Source organism: Rutidosis leptorrhynchoides, chromosome 11 (assembly GCF_046630445.1).
Source record: "Rutidosis leptorrhynchoides isolate AG116_Rl617_1_P2 chromosome 11, CSIRO_AGI_Rlap_v1, whole genome shotgun sequence".
In the NCBI taxonomy this organism is placed as follows: Eukaryota; Viridiplantae; Streptophyta; class Magnoliopsida; order Asterales; family Asteraceae; genus Rutidosis; species Rutidosis leptorrhynchoides.
Window position 1 is genome coordinate 176,724,839 of NC_092343.1, and position 18,977 is coordinate 176,743,815.

The following is an 18,977-nucleotide window of genomic DNA, read 5'->3' on the forward strand; positions in this document are numbered from 1 at the left end:
GATGTAATCATGGTTTTAATGAGTCAATGTGATATTAAACTCATTTGATTTATCGTTAGAACAAAAATATATAATCTCTAACATATTAGAGATCACATAATCACTATGTCGAATGAAGATAAATGATGTAGAACGATTCGTAGAACAATAATTATATTCGAGGTATAAAATGAGATGTTGAGGCATGGATTGTTTGATGGTACTGGTGTGGTTACTGATGGTTCTGTTGATGCCGGTGATGTTGCTGAAGCTGGTAAGTTTTGCACCATGTTTCTCCAAATTGATTACTCGAGCGCGAAGCTTGTTGACTTCTTCGATTACCCCGGGATGATTGTCAGTCGGAACGAGCGGATGAATAAGGTTTAGAATCTGAGTTATGATATAGTCGTGGCAAGATATTTGAGAAATGAGGGTGAAATGGTGTTACGAACAGGTTCGCCGGTAAGTGCTTCAGATTCTTCGCAAAAAGGTGAATTCGGTTAGTGGATGGGATCGCCTTCTGCGCGTCTCCATTGATTAAGTCGACTATGAATCCATCAGATGATTTGAGGATGGATGATTGGTTGTTTCATTCTTGTGTCGTTGCTTCCGGAGCTTAGATGACTATCCATTCTAAATAACCGTCGGGATAACTATTGGAATAGCTGTCGGAATCCGAGGGACTCGATCTAGTTGAGGGATTCATCTCGTACGATTAGATGAAGGATTTTCGATAAGAAATATATTATAGGATGTAGATTAGTACCCTGCAATACATAATTTATATATGCATATATAATACTAAAATCCCATAAGTTACAGAGGAATCTACAGAAAATATCAGGCAAAGTTTACAATAACAGATACGCTATGATTTGAATTAGCAGATATGCTAAGATATGAATTTTGTCTATACACTAATCATGCAATCAATGCAATAAGATGTGTCTAGACTAAGGATGATAAGCAAGTGATTCTCTAAGAATGATAAGCAGGTAATTTTCGACATGAAATGATAAGCAAAACTTTTGACATGCAGACACGGTCGAAGTCCAGACTCACTAATGCATCCTAACGACTTCTCAGTCAGACACACTAATGCAGACCTAGTTCGCTAAGACCACCGCTCTGATACCAACTGAAAGGACCCATCCTAATCCATCCGGACGAAGTCCATATCGATTATAAACAATTCACAATAGTTGATTTCATCGCGAGGTACTTGACCTCTACATGATACATTTTACAAACATTGCATTCGTTTTTGAAAAGACAATCTTTCATTACATCGAAAGTTGACGGCATGCATACCATTTCATAATATATCTAACTATAATTGACTTAATCATAATCTTGATGTACTCAATGACTCGAATGCAACGTCTTTTGAAATATGTCATAAATGACTCCAAGTAATATCTTTAAAATGAGCAAATGCACAGCGGAAGATTTCTTTCGTACCTGAGAATGAACATGCTTTAAAGTGTCAACCAAAAGGTTGGTGAGTTCATTAGTTTAACATAAATAATCATTTCATAATTTTAATAGACCACAAGATTTCATATTTCCATTTCTCATAAACATACGTCCCATGCATAGAGACAAAAATATCATTCATATGGATTGAACACCTGGTAACCGACATTCACAATATGCATATAAGAATATCCCCATCATTCCGGGATCCTCCTTCGGACATGATATAAATTTCGAAGTACTAAAGCATCCGGTACTTTGGATGGGGCTTGTTGGGCCCGATAGATCTATCTTTAGAGTTCGCGTCAATTAGGGTATCTGTTCCCTAATTCTTAGATTACCAGACTTAATAAAAAGGGGCATATTCGATTTCGATAATTCAACCATATAATGTAGTTTCGATTACTTGTGTCCATTTCGTAAAACATTTATAAAAATTGCGCATGTATTCTCAGCCCAAAAATATAAAGGGTAAAAAGGGAATCAAATGAAACTCACGCATATAAATATTGAAAACAGTTAATAAAGTATTTGCATGTATTCTCAGCCCAAAAACGTTAAGAGTAAAAAGGGAGCAAATGAAACTCACCATACGATGTTTTGTAGTAAAAATAAGCATATGACGGAAACTGAACAATGCAAGGTTGGCCTCGGATTCACGAACCTATATCATTTATATGTATATTAGTACATATAATCGTAATCGAATAAATTTATATATATTTAGTTATGTATTAAGATTAGTATTTATATATATAATCTAGTAATGCTTATAATATCATATAATGTTTATTTGATATATAATTTAATTAATGTTATATCAATATAAATGTTATTATATTAGTTAGAAAGTAATATTATGTAATATTGGTATACTTATATATTCTTATATAAATTCCTTTTGTTTGTAAAATATTTATGATAATGACACTAGAATAAGGATATTAATAGTTTTAATACTAATAATAATAATAATGATAGTGATAATAATATGTTCAATAAAGATGATAATTTTGATATAATAATGGTAAGATAAAATGTTAGTTTTCATAAAAAAATAATATTTTAAAGGATAATGGTACTTTTAATATAAATGATGGTTTTAATAGAGATTTTAATAGTCATATTAATAATAATACTAATATTAATGTTAAATGATAATTCTAATACTATTTGTTAATAATAATGATACTTTTAGTAATAATGATCACAATAATAATACTTGCGGTAATCATAATACTAATACTTATATTAATAATAAATATATATATTTTAGTAACAATAATAACGATAATAATATTAATTATACTAATAATCTTATTTCTAATATTGTTAATAATAATAATAATTACTTAATAACAATCAATAATTAATAATAATAATAATAATAATAATAATAATAATAATAATAATAATAATAACAATAGTAATTATAATAATAATGATAAAATAATAATAAAAATATTAGTAATAACTACCTCAAAAAAAATTCCAAGAGAAAATATGTGCCCTTGCCAGACTCGAACCCGCGACCTCCTGAAAATCAACTCATTCCCTAACCATCTGCGTTATTCATCTGTTTCTGATTTTTAATTCTCACTTTAATTTATTTAACCTATCGTTACTAGTTAACTTCTTCTCCTTTATAAGATTACCATCGACATACTTATTTAAATCATAATCATCATAACAACATAATCATTATTCATCGCTATCATCTCTATTATAGCATCATGATCATCATTAAACCATCATTTTATTATTATTCTTATCTTAACCGTATCCTTTTCTCTTAATCACCTCGTTACCATCATATCAATGATCAATATCAAAATCTCGTTTCCTTACCACCTTGCTAATATCATTTATCATTCGAGAATCATAATCGTCACTACATCATCTAATAACATCTTTTTCGAATCATTATCATCATCTTGTCATTAGATCATTAACGGATCATCACCTTGCATCTCGTCATTATCATGATCATAATATAACTTCATAATCATAATCTCATTGTCATAACTTTCGCCATGCTACATCATCCATCATCTTCATCCCATGTGATCTCGTAACACATCATTATCATACCTATATCATTTATTGTCATTCGTTCAAACCAACAGCTAAGAACACGTGAACTAGATCACGGCTCAACAGCAAAAATAATTACGACCCACTAAGAAATCCAATTGGCCGAACTATGTCTGCATATATTGCGGGAATAAATAAATCGTGGATATTGATAATGGGGTAAGTCACTTACCTTTTGCTTTATTTAATTACAAGATTCATGATTTTATTAATTTCCACCCATATTCCACTAACATAAAAGATGGCAAGTGGGGTATTCATTTGTTGAAAAATCTCGGTGGTAATACAAGTTGGCAAGTGGGTTACTTACTTTTGATGAATATCGGTCAAAAGGAAGATAGAAAGGAAAAAGTTGTATCTCATTTCGAATATAAATAGAAACCAAGACTAGCTGTCATCGTAGATTACGGAAAAAAATATGTGTGTAGCAGTTTTTGTTTGGTTTAAAATGGGGTTTTACAACTGTGAAAGGTGGTGCAGGTGATGTCTTGCTACGGTTAATGGTGGTGGTTTCAACAGAAATAAAGTGCAATAGGTCTGGTGTATTCTCATTTGTTTTGCTCGACAGAAATGAAATGGTTACAGCAATTAAATGGGTTTGTTGTGGTTAATGGTAATGGTAGTTTAATGAGAGTGGTGGTGATAGCAAGGTGACGGGTTAAATGAGGTTAATGGTGGTAGAGATGGTTCACGAAAAATAACAAAGAAGAAGAAAAAAAAATATGGCGTAGGAGGTCGAACAAGAATGGTATTTGGTTTTTATGAGGAAGGTGTTTTGTGGTCCGATGGTTAAACCGGAGGTGTGGTGCAAAGTGATTAAAGTTAATGATTGAAACAAGTTGATCCAATGATGCTTCACAATGGACATTAGAGACAAGTTAATACAATTAAAAAATTGATCAGGACATTCAACTGATTTTGGATGTTATGGTGATAAAAGTCGTGATTTGTACTTGGAATTAGATATTGGAATCCAATTAAATACAGTAAGAATGAAACATGTAACCGATTTGAACAAGTTGTCATGAATTTACAGATTATTATTACTAATACTATCATAATAATAATAATAATACTATTAATAATAATTATCTTAATAATAATAATAATAATAAATTTTAATGATAATAATAATAATAATAATATTGATAATAATATTATTAGTAGTAATAATAATAATATGATGTTATTAATAATAACAATAATAATAATTTTTAATAAGTTTAATAATAACTAATGATAATGATAATAATAAAAATGTTATTAATAATAAGAAGTATTAGTTCCTAATAATAGTATTAATTAATAATTCTTAATAATAATAATAATATCTAATAATACAAGTGATATAAAGATATAACAAATTACATGTATTCTATTTTCGTATTAGATTAATGATATTAATAATACTGATATAGATATTAATATAAGTAATATTAAAAGTAATAATAATATTATACAATTATATTTATGTTTATATATATATATATATATATATATATATATATATATATATATATATATATATATATATATATATATATATATATATATATATATATATATATATATATATATATATATATGCACACTCATTTTCTTTCAAACAATGGTTCGTGAATCGTCGGGAATAATCAAAGGGTAAATGTATACATGAAACAGTTCAAACTTTTTGATACTTTAAAATTACAGACTTCGCTTATCGCGTCGAACTTATATAAAGATTAAGTTTAAATTTGGTTGAAAATTTCCGGGTCGTCACACTAAGCCAAAGAAATACACTTCTAAACAAGCTAACATAGTTGATGATGCTGACAACCTGGTTGCTATGGTTTCTGACCTTACTATTATGATTTCCGAGGTTAATCTGGTTGGTTCTAATACCAGAGAGTGGTGGGTTGATACTGGGGCTACCCGTCATGTGCGTGCTGATAAGAGCCTCTTTAAAACTTTCAAAGAGGTTACTAGTGGAGATAAGATGTTTATGGGAAACTATGCTACAGCTGATATCAAGGGTGAAGGAAATGTGATCCTGAAAATGACCTCTGGAAAGGAACTTACTTTGACTAATGTGTTGTATGTTCCTGATATTCGTAAGAATCTTGTGTCTGGGTGGTTATTGAATAAGTTTGGCTTTAGACTTGTGTTTGAGTCTGATAAGGTCATGTTGACCAAAAGTGGTGTTTATGTTGATAAGGGTTATGCCCTTAATGGCATGTTTAAGCTAAATGCAATGGTTGTTAACAATGAAGCTAATAAAACAAGTACTACTTCTGTTTATTTGCTTGAGTCTTCTAATGTGTGGCATGGTAGACTAGGTCATGTTAATTTTAATTCCATTAGTCGCTTAATTAAATTGAATTGCATACCAACGTTACACATTGACTCAAACTATAAATGTAAAACATGTGTTGAAGCCAAATTAACAAGATCATCCTTCAAATCGGTTGAACGAATAACCGAACCCCTTGATATGATTCACACTGATGTGTGTGATTTGAAATCCATTCCAACGAGGAAGGGAAACAAGTACTTCATTACGTTTATCGATGATAGCACGAAGTATTGTTATGTTTACTTATTGAAAAGTAAAGATGAAGCAATTGAGAAATTTATTGCTTATAAAAATGAAGTTGAGAATCAACTTGAACGGAAAATCAAGGTTGTCCGCAGTGATAGAGGTGGCGAATATGTTGCACCTTTTGCTGAATTTTGTGTGCAAAATGGCATTAGACATGAATTCACTGCACCTTACTCACCCCAATCAAATGGCACTGCTGAAAAAAAGAATAGAACCTTGAAAGAAATGGTGAATGCCATGTTGGTGAGTTCAGGTATAAGCCAGTCAATGTGGGGGGATGCCATCCTATCGACAAACTATCTTTTAAATAAGATACCCCAAAAGAAAAGGGATAAAACCCCATACGAGTTATGGTGGAAAAGAAAACCATCATATGAGTACCTCAAAGTGTGGGGGTGCCTAGCAAAGGTAGCTGTTCCACTACCGAAGGCACAAAAGATAGGGTCAAAGACTGTTGACTGCATATTTATTGGATATGCTGAACACAGTACGGCTTATTGGTTCCTTGTGCATGAATCCAAGATTTTGGATATACATAAAGATTCGATCATGGAATCGAGAAATGCTTCGTTCTTTGAAAATTTATTTCCGTGCATTGCGAATGAACATGTTGAAGTTGAGACACCTCATGAACAAGTTCATGAGGAACTAGTAGAATCTGAGGAAGAAGAGCTTGAGCTGAGACGAAGAAAAAGAGCAAGGACAGAAAAATCATTCGGTCCTGATTTTCACACTTACATGGTTGAAAATGAACCTACAACTTACCGTGAAGCGGTGTCTTCCTCTGAAGGACCTCAATGCAAGGAGGCCATTAAAAGTGAAATAGATTCTATTTTACAAAACCATACTTGGGAGTTAGTGGATCTTCCTCCGGGATGCAAGCCACTAGGTTATCGATGGATCTTCAAGAAGAAGTTAAAGCCAGATGGTACCATTGATAAGTATAAGGCAAGTTTGGTGATCAAAGGTTATAGACAACGAGAAGGTCTAGATTACTTTGATACATATTCGCCGGTAACGCGAATAACCTCAATCAGGTTGGTACTTGCCATTGCCGCCATTAGAAACTTGGAAGTACATCAAATAGATGTGAAAACCGCTTTCCTAAACAGAAATCTCGAAGAAGAGATTTACATGGAATAACCCGCGGGGTTTAAAGTGCCTGGACAAGAAAGGAAAGTTTGTAAACTCGTTAAATCCTTGTATGGATTAAAACAAGCTCCCAAACAATGGCACCAGAAGTTTGATCATGTCATGCTTGATTTAGGATTTAAGATCAATGAATGTGACAAGTGTGTTTATGTGAAAGACACACCAGATGGATATGTTATCCTTTGTCTATATGTAGATGATATGCTCATTGCTGGTAGTAATGAGAAGATGATTAAATCTACAAAAGACATGTTAAAATCGAAGTTTGACATGAAAGACATGGGTCTGGCAGATGTGATATTGGGAATAAAAATCACACGAACCCATAGTGGACTTGTTCTGAGTCAAACCCATTATGTGGATAAAATTCTTGAGAAGTTCAATGCAAATGACTCTAATGTAGCTAGAACTCCCATTGACACGAGTTAACATCTAGCTAAGAACAGAGGAGAACCTGTTAACCAATTAGAGTACTTAAGAATTGTTGGCAGCTTAATGTATCTAATGAGCTGTACTCGACCCGACTTAGCATATGCTGTAAGCAAGCTAAGTAGATACACGAGTAATCCAAGTACATCTCACTGGAGGTGTATGACAAGGTTCCTCCGGTATCTAAGATACACTAGGGATTACGGGCTGCATTATAACAGATATCCTGCAGTGATCGAAGGTCATTGTGATGCAAACTGGATATCTGATACAAATAATTCCAAAGCAACAAGTGGATATGTATTCACACTTGGAGGTGCTGCTATATCGTGGAAATCGTCTAAACAAACGGTTATTGCTAGATCCACGATGGAATTAGAATTCATCGCTTTAGACAAAGCTGGTGAAGAGGCAGAATAGCTACGTCAATTCGTTGAAGATATACCAAGATGGCCTAAGCCGGTGTCGGCCATAAGTATACATTGTGATAGCCAATCGACGATTGGTAGAGCTCATAGCACAATGTATAATGGTAAGAATAGACATATACGACGTAGACATAATACAGTATGACAACTAATCTCTACAGGAATTATCACTATTGACTATGTAAAGTCAAAGGATAATATTGCGGATCCGCTGACAAAAGGCTTAAGCAGAGAATTAGTGTATAAGTCGTGCGTGGGAATGGGACTAAAGCCCATGAAAGGCTAAGTTTATATGAAGAAAAACCTAACTCAGTTGACTGGAGATCCCAAGATCTGAGTTCAATAGGACAACCTACTTGTATGAACTAGCGAAGTTACTGTGGGGGAGTTAATTACTAGACTAGCAACCCCTACACTTTTTAAAGGGAGTTTACTAATTAAGAGTAGACTTCCTAGTCCATTCCTAAAAGTGACAAGTGTAACATCCCGCCTTTTTCCGTTTACTTTTCCGTTTAACTATTTAAGTTCCGTTATATGTTTATAACACATCCCGTTAATATGCGTTGAATTATCTCGTTTAGGTAATTCCCGCACCCGGTTTAAAGTTGAGGGACCAAACTTGCCAAAGGTTGAAACATTTGACTAGGTCAAAGAGTCAACCCCTTTTCATCCATTCATTTCACCTCCTCTTCCTCTTTTTACTACTTTCAAATCCTCTCAACATTCAAACACAAATTCATCATCTAAATCCGGAATAAGGAGCTAGCAACAAAACAAAATACATATTCGTGATCCTCTCTTCATCCTCTTCGATTTGATACCAACTTCATCACTTTTGGGTAACATTTCTAAAACACTGGATTTCTTTAAATTCGTGTTCTTGACTTAAAAGTATGTTAATTAGTGTCTATGGCTCATTGTGATGTCGTGTATGTAATTTGTATGCTCGATTTGTTGTTTTTGGTGTAACTAGTTCATTATGAAAATTGCTTGCTAAATCCTTGATTTTGGATGATCAAATGTCGTTAGATTGTTAAAGTGCATGTTTTAAAAGTGTTACTAGCATCATTAGCTTCATGTTGATGTATAGGTTGATTAAAGAAACTTCATTAACATGATTATTGTTTTTGTGATGCTTGACTAGGGTTTGATAAGCTTTATATGAACTTTGATGCACCAAATGCTATGAAATATTGTAGATAAGAGTTTGGTTGCAATGTGTGTTTGATTACCTTCGAAACCGCATATCATACATGTAAATTGGTTTCCCTAATCATGAAATGCGTTTTAGAACTTGAAACTTTGATTATGAATGTTTAATACGGTTTTTGGTTGTTGTAAGTGTTGAATTGCTTGATGAAATGTGTCTAGGTGTTTTCCTCGTCAATTTACCTTCCCGATGATATATGATACATGTTCTAAGTGTTTCCGGGTCATAAATTAGGTTAGTTTGATATTTGGTTCGTGCACTTAGGAAATACAGCAAACAGGGCCTGGAAACCGATCAGGACGCCGTCCAGATACTGGGGACGCCGTCCCACCTTTTGAACCTGGACGCCGTCTAGGATATCAGGACGCCGTCCCACCCTTCATTTTGGGACGCCGTCTAGCCATTTGGGACGCCGTCCCATTGTACTAAAACTGGCTGTTTGGGTTGTCATTTGACGAAAAATGTTTGGGATGTTCTAGACCTCCAATTCACTTGCAACTTGTTTTAACATGCTTATATATGAATAACTAGCATAGAAAATTTGTCCGAGACCCGACCCGAACATGTTGACTTTTCCGTTGACTTTGACCCGACCAAGTTTGACTTTTTGTCAAACTTAACCAAATACTTATGCAACCTTTCTAGCATGATTATTTACTTGTAACTTGCATGAAACTTGACTAGTTGATTCACATGTTAATATAATCGAGTCGTAACGAGCCATAGGACTAATTGAACATCTTTGACCCTTCGTGACTATCGTTATTGATACAACCTATTTGTTTAGGTCAAGACTAGCATTGTTCTTTGCACACGTTACTTGTCGAAGTACTTTTTGGTTCGTGCATACAAGGTGAGATCATAGTCCCACTTTTACTCTTTTTGAACTTACTTTTGGGATGAGAAAACATAAACGTTCTTTTAAACTACGTGAACACAAGTACAGGGAAAACAAACATTCTACATACGAGTTTGAACACAAATCCTCAATTCGATTATCATTAGTTACATCAGATGGTGTAAGCGAGAACTTATGTTATATGGCCATATGGGTTTGACAAACCCTCACTTCGGACGGTTCGCTACCGTCAACGGGTGAAATATATTTTCGGGAAACAGTGTATGTTCTAACACTATTATTACGGGGTTCAACGGACGGAATGTTAAGCCTTGATAATTGAGTGCTCGTGAATATTAACTTTTAGAATGTACTATGACTTTATCGATGTTGCAAATCTTGTGGTTCAACTTACTTTTACTCACTTACTTATTTAAACCTATGATTTCACCAACGTTTTCGTTGACAGATTCTCTATGTTTTTCTCAGGTCCTTGAACTTAGGTGATATATGCTTCCGCTCATACTTTTTGATACTTGCATTGGATGTCGAGTATACTTGCATACGTGGAGCGTCTTTTTGACTACTTTTAATCGTGTCGCACGTGTTTCATACAAACTTTAAACATTGTTATGTACTTGTTATGGAAACTACTTTTGTAAACTTTGAAACACCCTTATTTATGAAATGAATGCGACATACTTTTCGGTCAAACTTTGTTATAAAGACTTACGACCATGTAATGGGACCATACGTAGATGACGCCGTCATTTGACGATTTGTCGGGGTCGCTACAAGTGGTATCAGAGCTTTGGTTATAGGGATTTAGAGTTCATTGGTGTCAACCCCGAGTCATAGGGTACATTGGTGAGTCTAGACTACAACCGGCATATAGACTTGACATAGGAATTACCTGACAAATTGTGCATTTATACTCTGACTCTTCTACTCATATCTACTCTTATTCTATCTAAATCTTGCGTTATATAATTTAATTGACACGCCACCTTGACTATATGATGTAATGTCGAATGCACATATGAATTAGGGTAATATAATTCCCGAAAATTATATTACGGTGACTCATATGAACATACCGACATTATGACATAAAGAATTTAAGGCGGGTCAAGGATAATTTTCTCTCTATCTTTATCCCATATCACGGCTAGTATTATTTAGAATACTAACCAACGGTATTCTTTTGTTTTGAAGGAACAATGGCTCCTCGCCGTGTACGACGCAATGAAACTCCCGAACAAGCCTTACAACGCATGATAGCCACCGCCGTGGATGCGGCCATGGCCGGTCACTCGTCTAACAACAACAATAACACCAACCACAACAACAATAACCAAGGAGCCGGTAACTCTAGCGAAGGGTGCTCCTACAAAGCTTTCATGGGGTGCAAACCTCACACTTATGATGGAACCGGGGGACCGGTTGTGCTTACTCGTTGGTTTGAACAAACCGAGGCCGTCTTTAGCATAAGCGGTTGTCGGGATCAAGACAAGGTCAAATACTCCACCCACACTTTCTCCGGAATTGCTCTAACATGGTGGAACACCTATGTTCAATCGGTGGGTACCGATGAAGCTCATGCCCTCTCTTGGGCCGATCTAAGGGAAAAGATGATTGTTGAATATTTTCCGCGCGAAGAAACCCGAAAGCTTGAGGAAGAACTAAGAGCTTTGAAAGCGGTCGGAAACGATCTTAAAGCTTATAATCAACGCTTCGCTGAACTATCCTTGATGTGTCCTAATCTTGTTAACCCCGAATCTCAAAGGATTGAGCTCTACATGCTCGGTCTTCCAAAAAGCATCAAACAAGGGGTGATGTCATCCAAACCCACTACTCATCAAGCCGCTATGAACATGGCTCGCCAACTAATTGAAACAGTTGACGAAGTCGTAGCGCCGGCTCCTAAGGCCGAGGACAAGTCGGGTGGCAACAAAAGGAAATGGGAAGCCACTCCATCAACCAACTACAACAACAACACCTTCACCAAAAAGCCTTTCAACAACGACGGCAAGAAGGGTTATGTCGGAAACTTACCTTTTTGCAACAAATGCCACAAGCATCATCACGGAGAATGTAACAAGCTAGTTTGTCACCGTTGCCAAGGTGTTGGTCATAGGGCCAACAATTGCACAAGCGCCGCCCCCGTTGCTCGAAAGGGGCCCAATCCTCCAAAAACGGTCACTTGTTACGAATGTGGCCAAACGGGCCATTATAAGAACGAATGCCCGAAAAAGAAAGCCAACCCCAACAACCGAGGCCGAGCCTTTAACATCAACACCGAGGAAGCCCGAGATGACAATGAACTAGTCACGGGTACGTTTCTTCTCAACAACTCTTATGTTACTTGCTTATTCGATTCGGGTGCCGATAAATGTTTTGTGTCTAAGACTTTGGCTCCTACCCTTTGCACTCCACCACACCCTTTAGATACTACTTATTCCATCGAAGTGGCCGACGGAAAACTCTTAAGTGCCGACACATATTACCGGGGGTGTACTTTGAACATTTTGGGTAAGGAATTTGAAATTGACTTGATACCCATGGAATTAGGGAGTTTTGATGTAATAATCGGTATGAATTGGATGGTCAAAAATAAATCTCACATTCTTTGCGATCTTCACGCAATCCGAATTCCTATCGAGAATGGTGAACCATTGATTGTCTATGGCGACAAAAATTGCACCGGACTCAATCTCGTTTCGTGCCTTAAAGTTCGAAAGCTACTTCGCAAGGGTTGTTTCGCGATTCTTGCTCACGTTAAGAAAGTCGAGGCCGACGAAAAGCGCATCGAAGATGTGCCAATTGTTAGTGACTTTTCCGATGTATTTCCCGACGAATTACCGGGTCTTCCACCTCATCGACCGGCTGAATTTCAAATCGATCTTATTCCAGGAGCTGCACCCGTAGCGCGTGCACCGTATAGACTCGCTCCATCCGAATTACAAGAATTACAAAGTCAAATCCAAGAGTTACTTGACCGTGGTTTCATTCAACCTAGCCATTCACCATGGGGCGCTCCGATTTTGTTCGTCAAGAAGAAAGACGGATCCCTACGAATGTGCATTGATTATCGTGAACTAAACAAATTGACGGTTAAGAACCGATATCCTCTTCCTCGCATTGATGACCTTTTTGATCAACTACAAGGTTTTCGTGTATACTCAAAAATCGATCTCCGTTCGGGTTATCATCAACTAAGGGTTAAAGGGGAAGATGTCTCCAAAACCGCCTTCCGGACTCGTTATGGTAGTTATGAGTTCCTTGTCATGCCTTTCGATCTCACTAACGCACCGGCGGTGTTCATGGATCTCATGAACCGCGTGTGCAAACCTTACCTCGACAAATTCGTTATCGTGTTCATCGATGATATTTTGATCTATTCTAAAAACGAAGAGGAACACAAAGAACATCTCCGACTCGTGCTCGAGCTCTTGAGAAAAGAGCAACTATATGCCAAGTTCTCCAAGTGTGAATTTTGGTTAAAGGAAGTTCAATTTCTTGGTCATGTTGTAAGTGATCAAGGCATTAAAGTCGATCCCGCAAAAATCGAAGCCATTAGTAAATGGGAGACTCCTACTACTCCTACTCAAATTCGTCAATTCTTGGGTCTCGCCGGATACTATCGTAAATTCATCAAGGATTTCTCCCTAATCGCTCGTCCTTTAACCGCGTTAACTCACAAGGAACGAAAATTCGTTTGGACCTCCGAACAAGAAACCGCTTTTCAAATCTTGAAAACTAAGCTAACCACCGCTCCTATCTTGTCACTTCCCGAAGGCAATGATGATTTTGTTGTATATTGTGATGCCTCGAAAAACGGTTATGGATGCGTATTAATGCAACGAAAGAAAGTCATTGCTTATGCCTCTCGACAACTCAAAGTCCACGAACGAAACTACACGACACATGATCTTGAACTCGGTGCCGTCATCTTTGCACTTAAGTTATGGAGACATCATCTTCTTGGTACCAAGAGTACTATCTTTACCGATCACAAAAGTCTCCAACATATCTTCGATCAAAAGCAACTAAACATGAGACAACGAAGGTGGATTGAGACCTTGAACGATTATAATTGCGAGCTTCGTTACCACCCCGGGAAGGCAAATGTAGTGGCCGATGTCTTAAGTCGAAAGGAAAGAGCGGTGCCTCTTCGTGTTCGAGCTTTGAATATCACCATCCACTCCAACCTTAATAGCCAAATTCGGGTAGCCCAAGATGAAGCTCTTAAGGACAACAACATCGCACGCGAACTTTTAAACATTCTCGTCTCCCGATTCGAAGTTAAGGAGACCGGACTTCGATATTACGCCGGAAAAATTTGGGTGCCTAGATATGGCGATCTACGAAACCTCATCCTAGACGAAGCCCACAAATCGCGATACTCAATTAATCCCGGCGCCAATAAGATGTACCATGACCTTAAAGAACAATATTGGTGGCCGAACATCAAAAAGGAGGTTGCTAGATACGTCGCCAATTGTTTGACTTGCGCTAAAGTCAAAGCCGAACACCAAAGACCGTCCGGGTTACTTCAACAACCCGAGATCCCGCAATGGAAGTGGGAAAGGATCATGATGGATTTTATCACCAAACTACCGAAAACGTCGGGCGATTATGATACAATTTGGGTCATTGTTGACCGTCTCACCAAATCCGCGCACTTTCTCGCCATGAAAGAAACCGACAAAATGGAGAAACTTGCACGACTTTACATTAAAGAGATTGTAGCCCGACACGGAGTACCGTTATCGATTATCTCCGACCGAGATGGTCGTTTCGTTTCTAGATTTTGGCGTACGTTACAAGAAGCGTTGGGAACGCGTTTGGACATGAGCACCGCATATCATCCCCAAACCGATGGGCAAAGTGAACGTACAATACAAACCTTAGAGGATATGTTACGAGTCTGCGTTGTTGATTTTGGAAAAGCTTGGGACAATCACTTACCTCTCGCCGAATTCTCTTACAATAATAGTTATCACGCGAGTATTAAGGCCGCACCTTTTGAAGCATTATATGGTCGAAAATGTCGCTCTCCTCTTTGTTGGGCCGAAGTGGGTGACGTGCAAATTTCCGGGCCCGAACTCATTCACGAAACAACCGAAAAGATTCTTCAAATCCGAGATAGGCTTCGGACGGCCCGGAGTCGTCAAAAATGCTATACCGACAAAAGACGCAAGGACCTCGAATTTCAAGTCGGTGACCGCGTCATGTTAAAAGTCGCACCTTGGAAAGGTGTCATCCGTTTTGGGAAACGTGGGAAACTAAATCCGCGGTACGTTGGTCCTTTCGAAATCTTAGAGCGTATCGGAACCGTTGCTTATCGTTTAAACCTTCCGCCTCAACTAAGCTCCGTCCATCCTACTTTTCATGTATCTAACTTGAAGAAGTGTCTCGCCGAGCCCGATATCGTCGTCCCTCTCGAGGAACTTACTATTAATGACAAACTCCGTTTTGTGGAGGAACCGGTTGAAATTGTGGACTACGTCGAGAAGGAATTAAAACAAAGCCGGATCCCGATTGTTAAGGTCCGATGGAACGCCAAAAGGGGACCCGAGTTTACTTGGGAAAGAGAAGATCAAATGCGAAAGAAACACCCTCATCTATTCCCGGTCCCGGAAACGTCAGATTCCGAGGAAGAAACAACGAAAACTACGCCTACCTAAATTTCGGGACGAAATTTCTTTTAAGGTGTAGGTAATGTAACATCCCGCCTTTTTCCGTTTACTTTTCCGTTTAACTATTTAAGTTCCGTTATATGTTTATAACACATCCCGTTAATATGCGTTGAATTATCTCGTTTAGGTAATTCCCGCACCCGGTTTAAAGTTGAGGGACCAAACTTGCCAAAGGTTGAAACATTTGACTAGGTCAAAGAGTCAACCCCTTTTCATCCATTCATTTCACCTCCTCTTCCTCTTTTTACTACTTTCAAATCCTCTCAACATTCAAACACAAATTCATCATCTAAATCCGGAATAAGGAGCTAGCAACAAAACAAAATACATATTCGTGATCCTCTCTTCATCCTCTTCGATTTGATACCAACTTCATCACTTTTGGGTAACATTTCTAAAACACTAGATTTCTTTAAATTCGTGTTCTTGACTTAAAAGTATGTTAATTAGTGTCTATGGCTCATTGTGATGTCGTGTATGTAATTTGTATGCTCGATTTGTTGTTTTTGGTGTAACTAGTTCATTATGAAAATTGCTTGCTAAATCCTTGATTTTGGATGATCAAATGTCGTTAGATTGTTAAAGTGCATGTTTTAAAAGTGTTACTAGCATCATTAGCTTCATGTTGATGTATAGGTTGATTAAAGAAACTTCATTAACATGATTATTGTTTTTGTGATGCTTGACTAGGGTTTGATAAGCTTTATATGAACTTTGATGCACCAAATGCTATGAAATATTGTAGATAAGAGTTTGGTTGCAATGTGTGTTTGATTACCTTCGAAACCGCATATCATACATGTAAATTGGTTTCCCGAATCATGAAATGCGTTTTAGAACTTGAAACTTTGATTATGAATGTTTAATACGGTTTTTGGTTGTTGTAAGTGTTGAATTGCTTGATGAAATGTGTCTAGGTGTTTTCCTCGTCAATTTACCTTCCCGATGATATATGATACATGTTCTAAGTGTTTCCGGGTCATAAATTAGGTTAGTTTGATATTTGGTTCGTGCACTTAGGAAATACAGCAAACAGGGCCTGGAAACCGATCAGGACGCCGTCCAGATACTGGGGACGCCGTCCCACCTTTTGAACCTGGACGCCGTCTAGGATATCAGGACGCCGTCCCACCCTTCATTTTGGGACGCCGTCTAGCCATTTGGGACGCCGTCCCATTGTACTAAAACTGGCTGTTTGGGTTGTCATTTGACGAAAAATGTTTGGGATGTTCTAGACCTCCAATTCACTTGCAACTTGTTTTAACATGCTTATATATGAATAACTAGCATAGAAAATTTGTCCGAGACCCGACCCGAACATGTTGACTTTTCCGTTGACTTTGACCCGACCAAGTTTGACTTTTTGTCAAACTTAACCAAATACTTATGCAACCTTTCTAGCATGATTATTTACTTGTAACTTGCATGAAACTTGACTAGTTGATTCACATGTTAATATAATCGAGTCGTAACGAGCCATAGGACTAATTGAACATCTTTGACCCTTCGTGACTATCGTTATTGATACAACCTATTTGTTTAGGTCAAGACTAGCATTGTTCTTTGCACACGTTACTTGTCGAAGTACTTTTTGGTTCGTGCATACAAGGTGAGATCATAGTCCCACTTTTACTCTTTTTGAACTTACTTTTGGGATGAGAAAACATAAACGTTCTTTTAAACTACGTGAACACAAGTACAGGGAAAACAAACATTCTACATACGAGTTTGAACACAAATCCTCAATTCGATTATCATTAGTTACATCAGATGGTGTAAGCGAGAACTTATGTTATATGGCCATATGGGTTTGACAAACCCTCACTTCGGACGGTTCGCTACCATCTACGGGTGAAATATATTTTCGGGAAACAGTGTATGTTCTAACACTATTATTACGGGGTTCAACGGACGGAATGTTAAGCCTTGATAATTGAGTGCTCGTGAATATTAACTTTTAGAATGTACTATGACTTTATCGATGTTGCAAATCTTGTGGTTCAACTTACTTTTACTCACTTACTTATTTAAACCTATGATTTCACCAACGTTTTCGTTGACAGATTCTCTATGTTTTTCTCAGGTCCTTGAACTTAGGTGATATATGCTTCCGCTCATACTTTTTGATACTTGCATTGGATGTCGAGTATACTTGCATACGTGGAGCGTCTTTTTGACTACTTTTAATCGTGTCGCACGTGTTTCATACAAACTTTAAACATTGTTATGTACTTGTTATGGAAACTACTTTTGTAAACTTTGAAACACCCTTATTTATGAAATGAATGCGACATACTTTTCGGTCAAACTTTGTTATAAAGACTTACGACCATGTAATGGGACCATACGTAGATGACGCCGTCATTTGACGATTTGTCGGGGTCGCTACAACAAGTAAGAGGATAAGCCTAGGCTTTTAATGATTCAACTGAAATAACCATGCGTGGTTAATCAGTAGCCACGATGTGGTGAATCACCTATGTGAGAGAGAAGTGGGGTCGCTTCGAATGGTATTGTTGGGGCAAAATATTTGATAAGCTCTCGCAGAACCAGGCGAATGTTCATGACCATAACGAACATAACTATGAGGACTTGACTTTGTCAGGGAGAGTCTTGTGTGAAGCGTATTGTCGCCTACACAAACGGCAGACGAGTTCAAAGACATCGTCGTCTACTCAGAGCCAGTAGACTAAGTGCGTTTCATAAGCGAAGGTTCAAAGGGTAACACCTACCTATCGTATGCAAGATTCAACTGCTGAAATTTAATCGGAATATTGTTGTTTCTGAGAGCGATCTCCATTCATGTGGGGGATTGTTGGAAATTTTGGATAAAACAAATGGTTTTACCAAATTTTGGACACATATTAATATATGATAACGTAATACATATTAGTAGCTATTTAGTGGATTTTGTAGTCCTTGACGAGGACTTTAAAACGAGCTAAAGTGTGTCCAAAACGGATAGAATGTGAATGAGATATCGAGTCTCAATGTTGTGTGTTTGATGCAAAAATATGGAAATCTAGTGGAATGCATCTTGTCCCACATAGGAGTGGAGATAAACTTATGAGAGGTATATAAGTTCTTA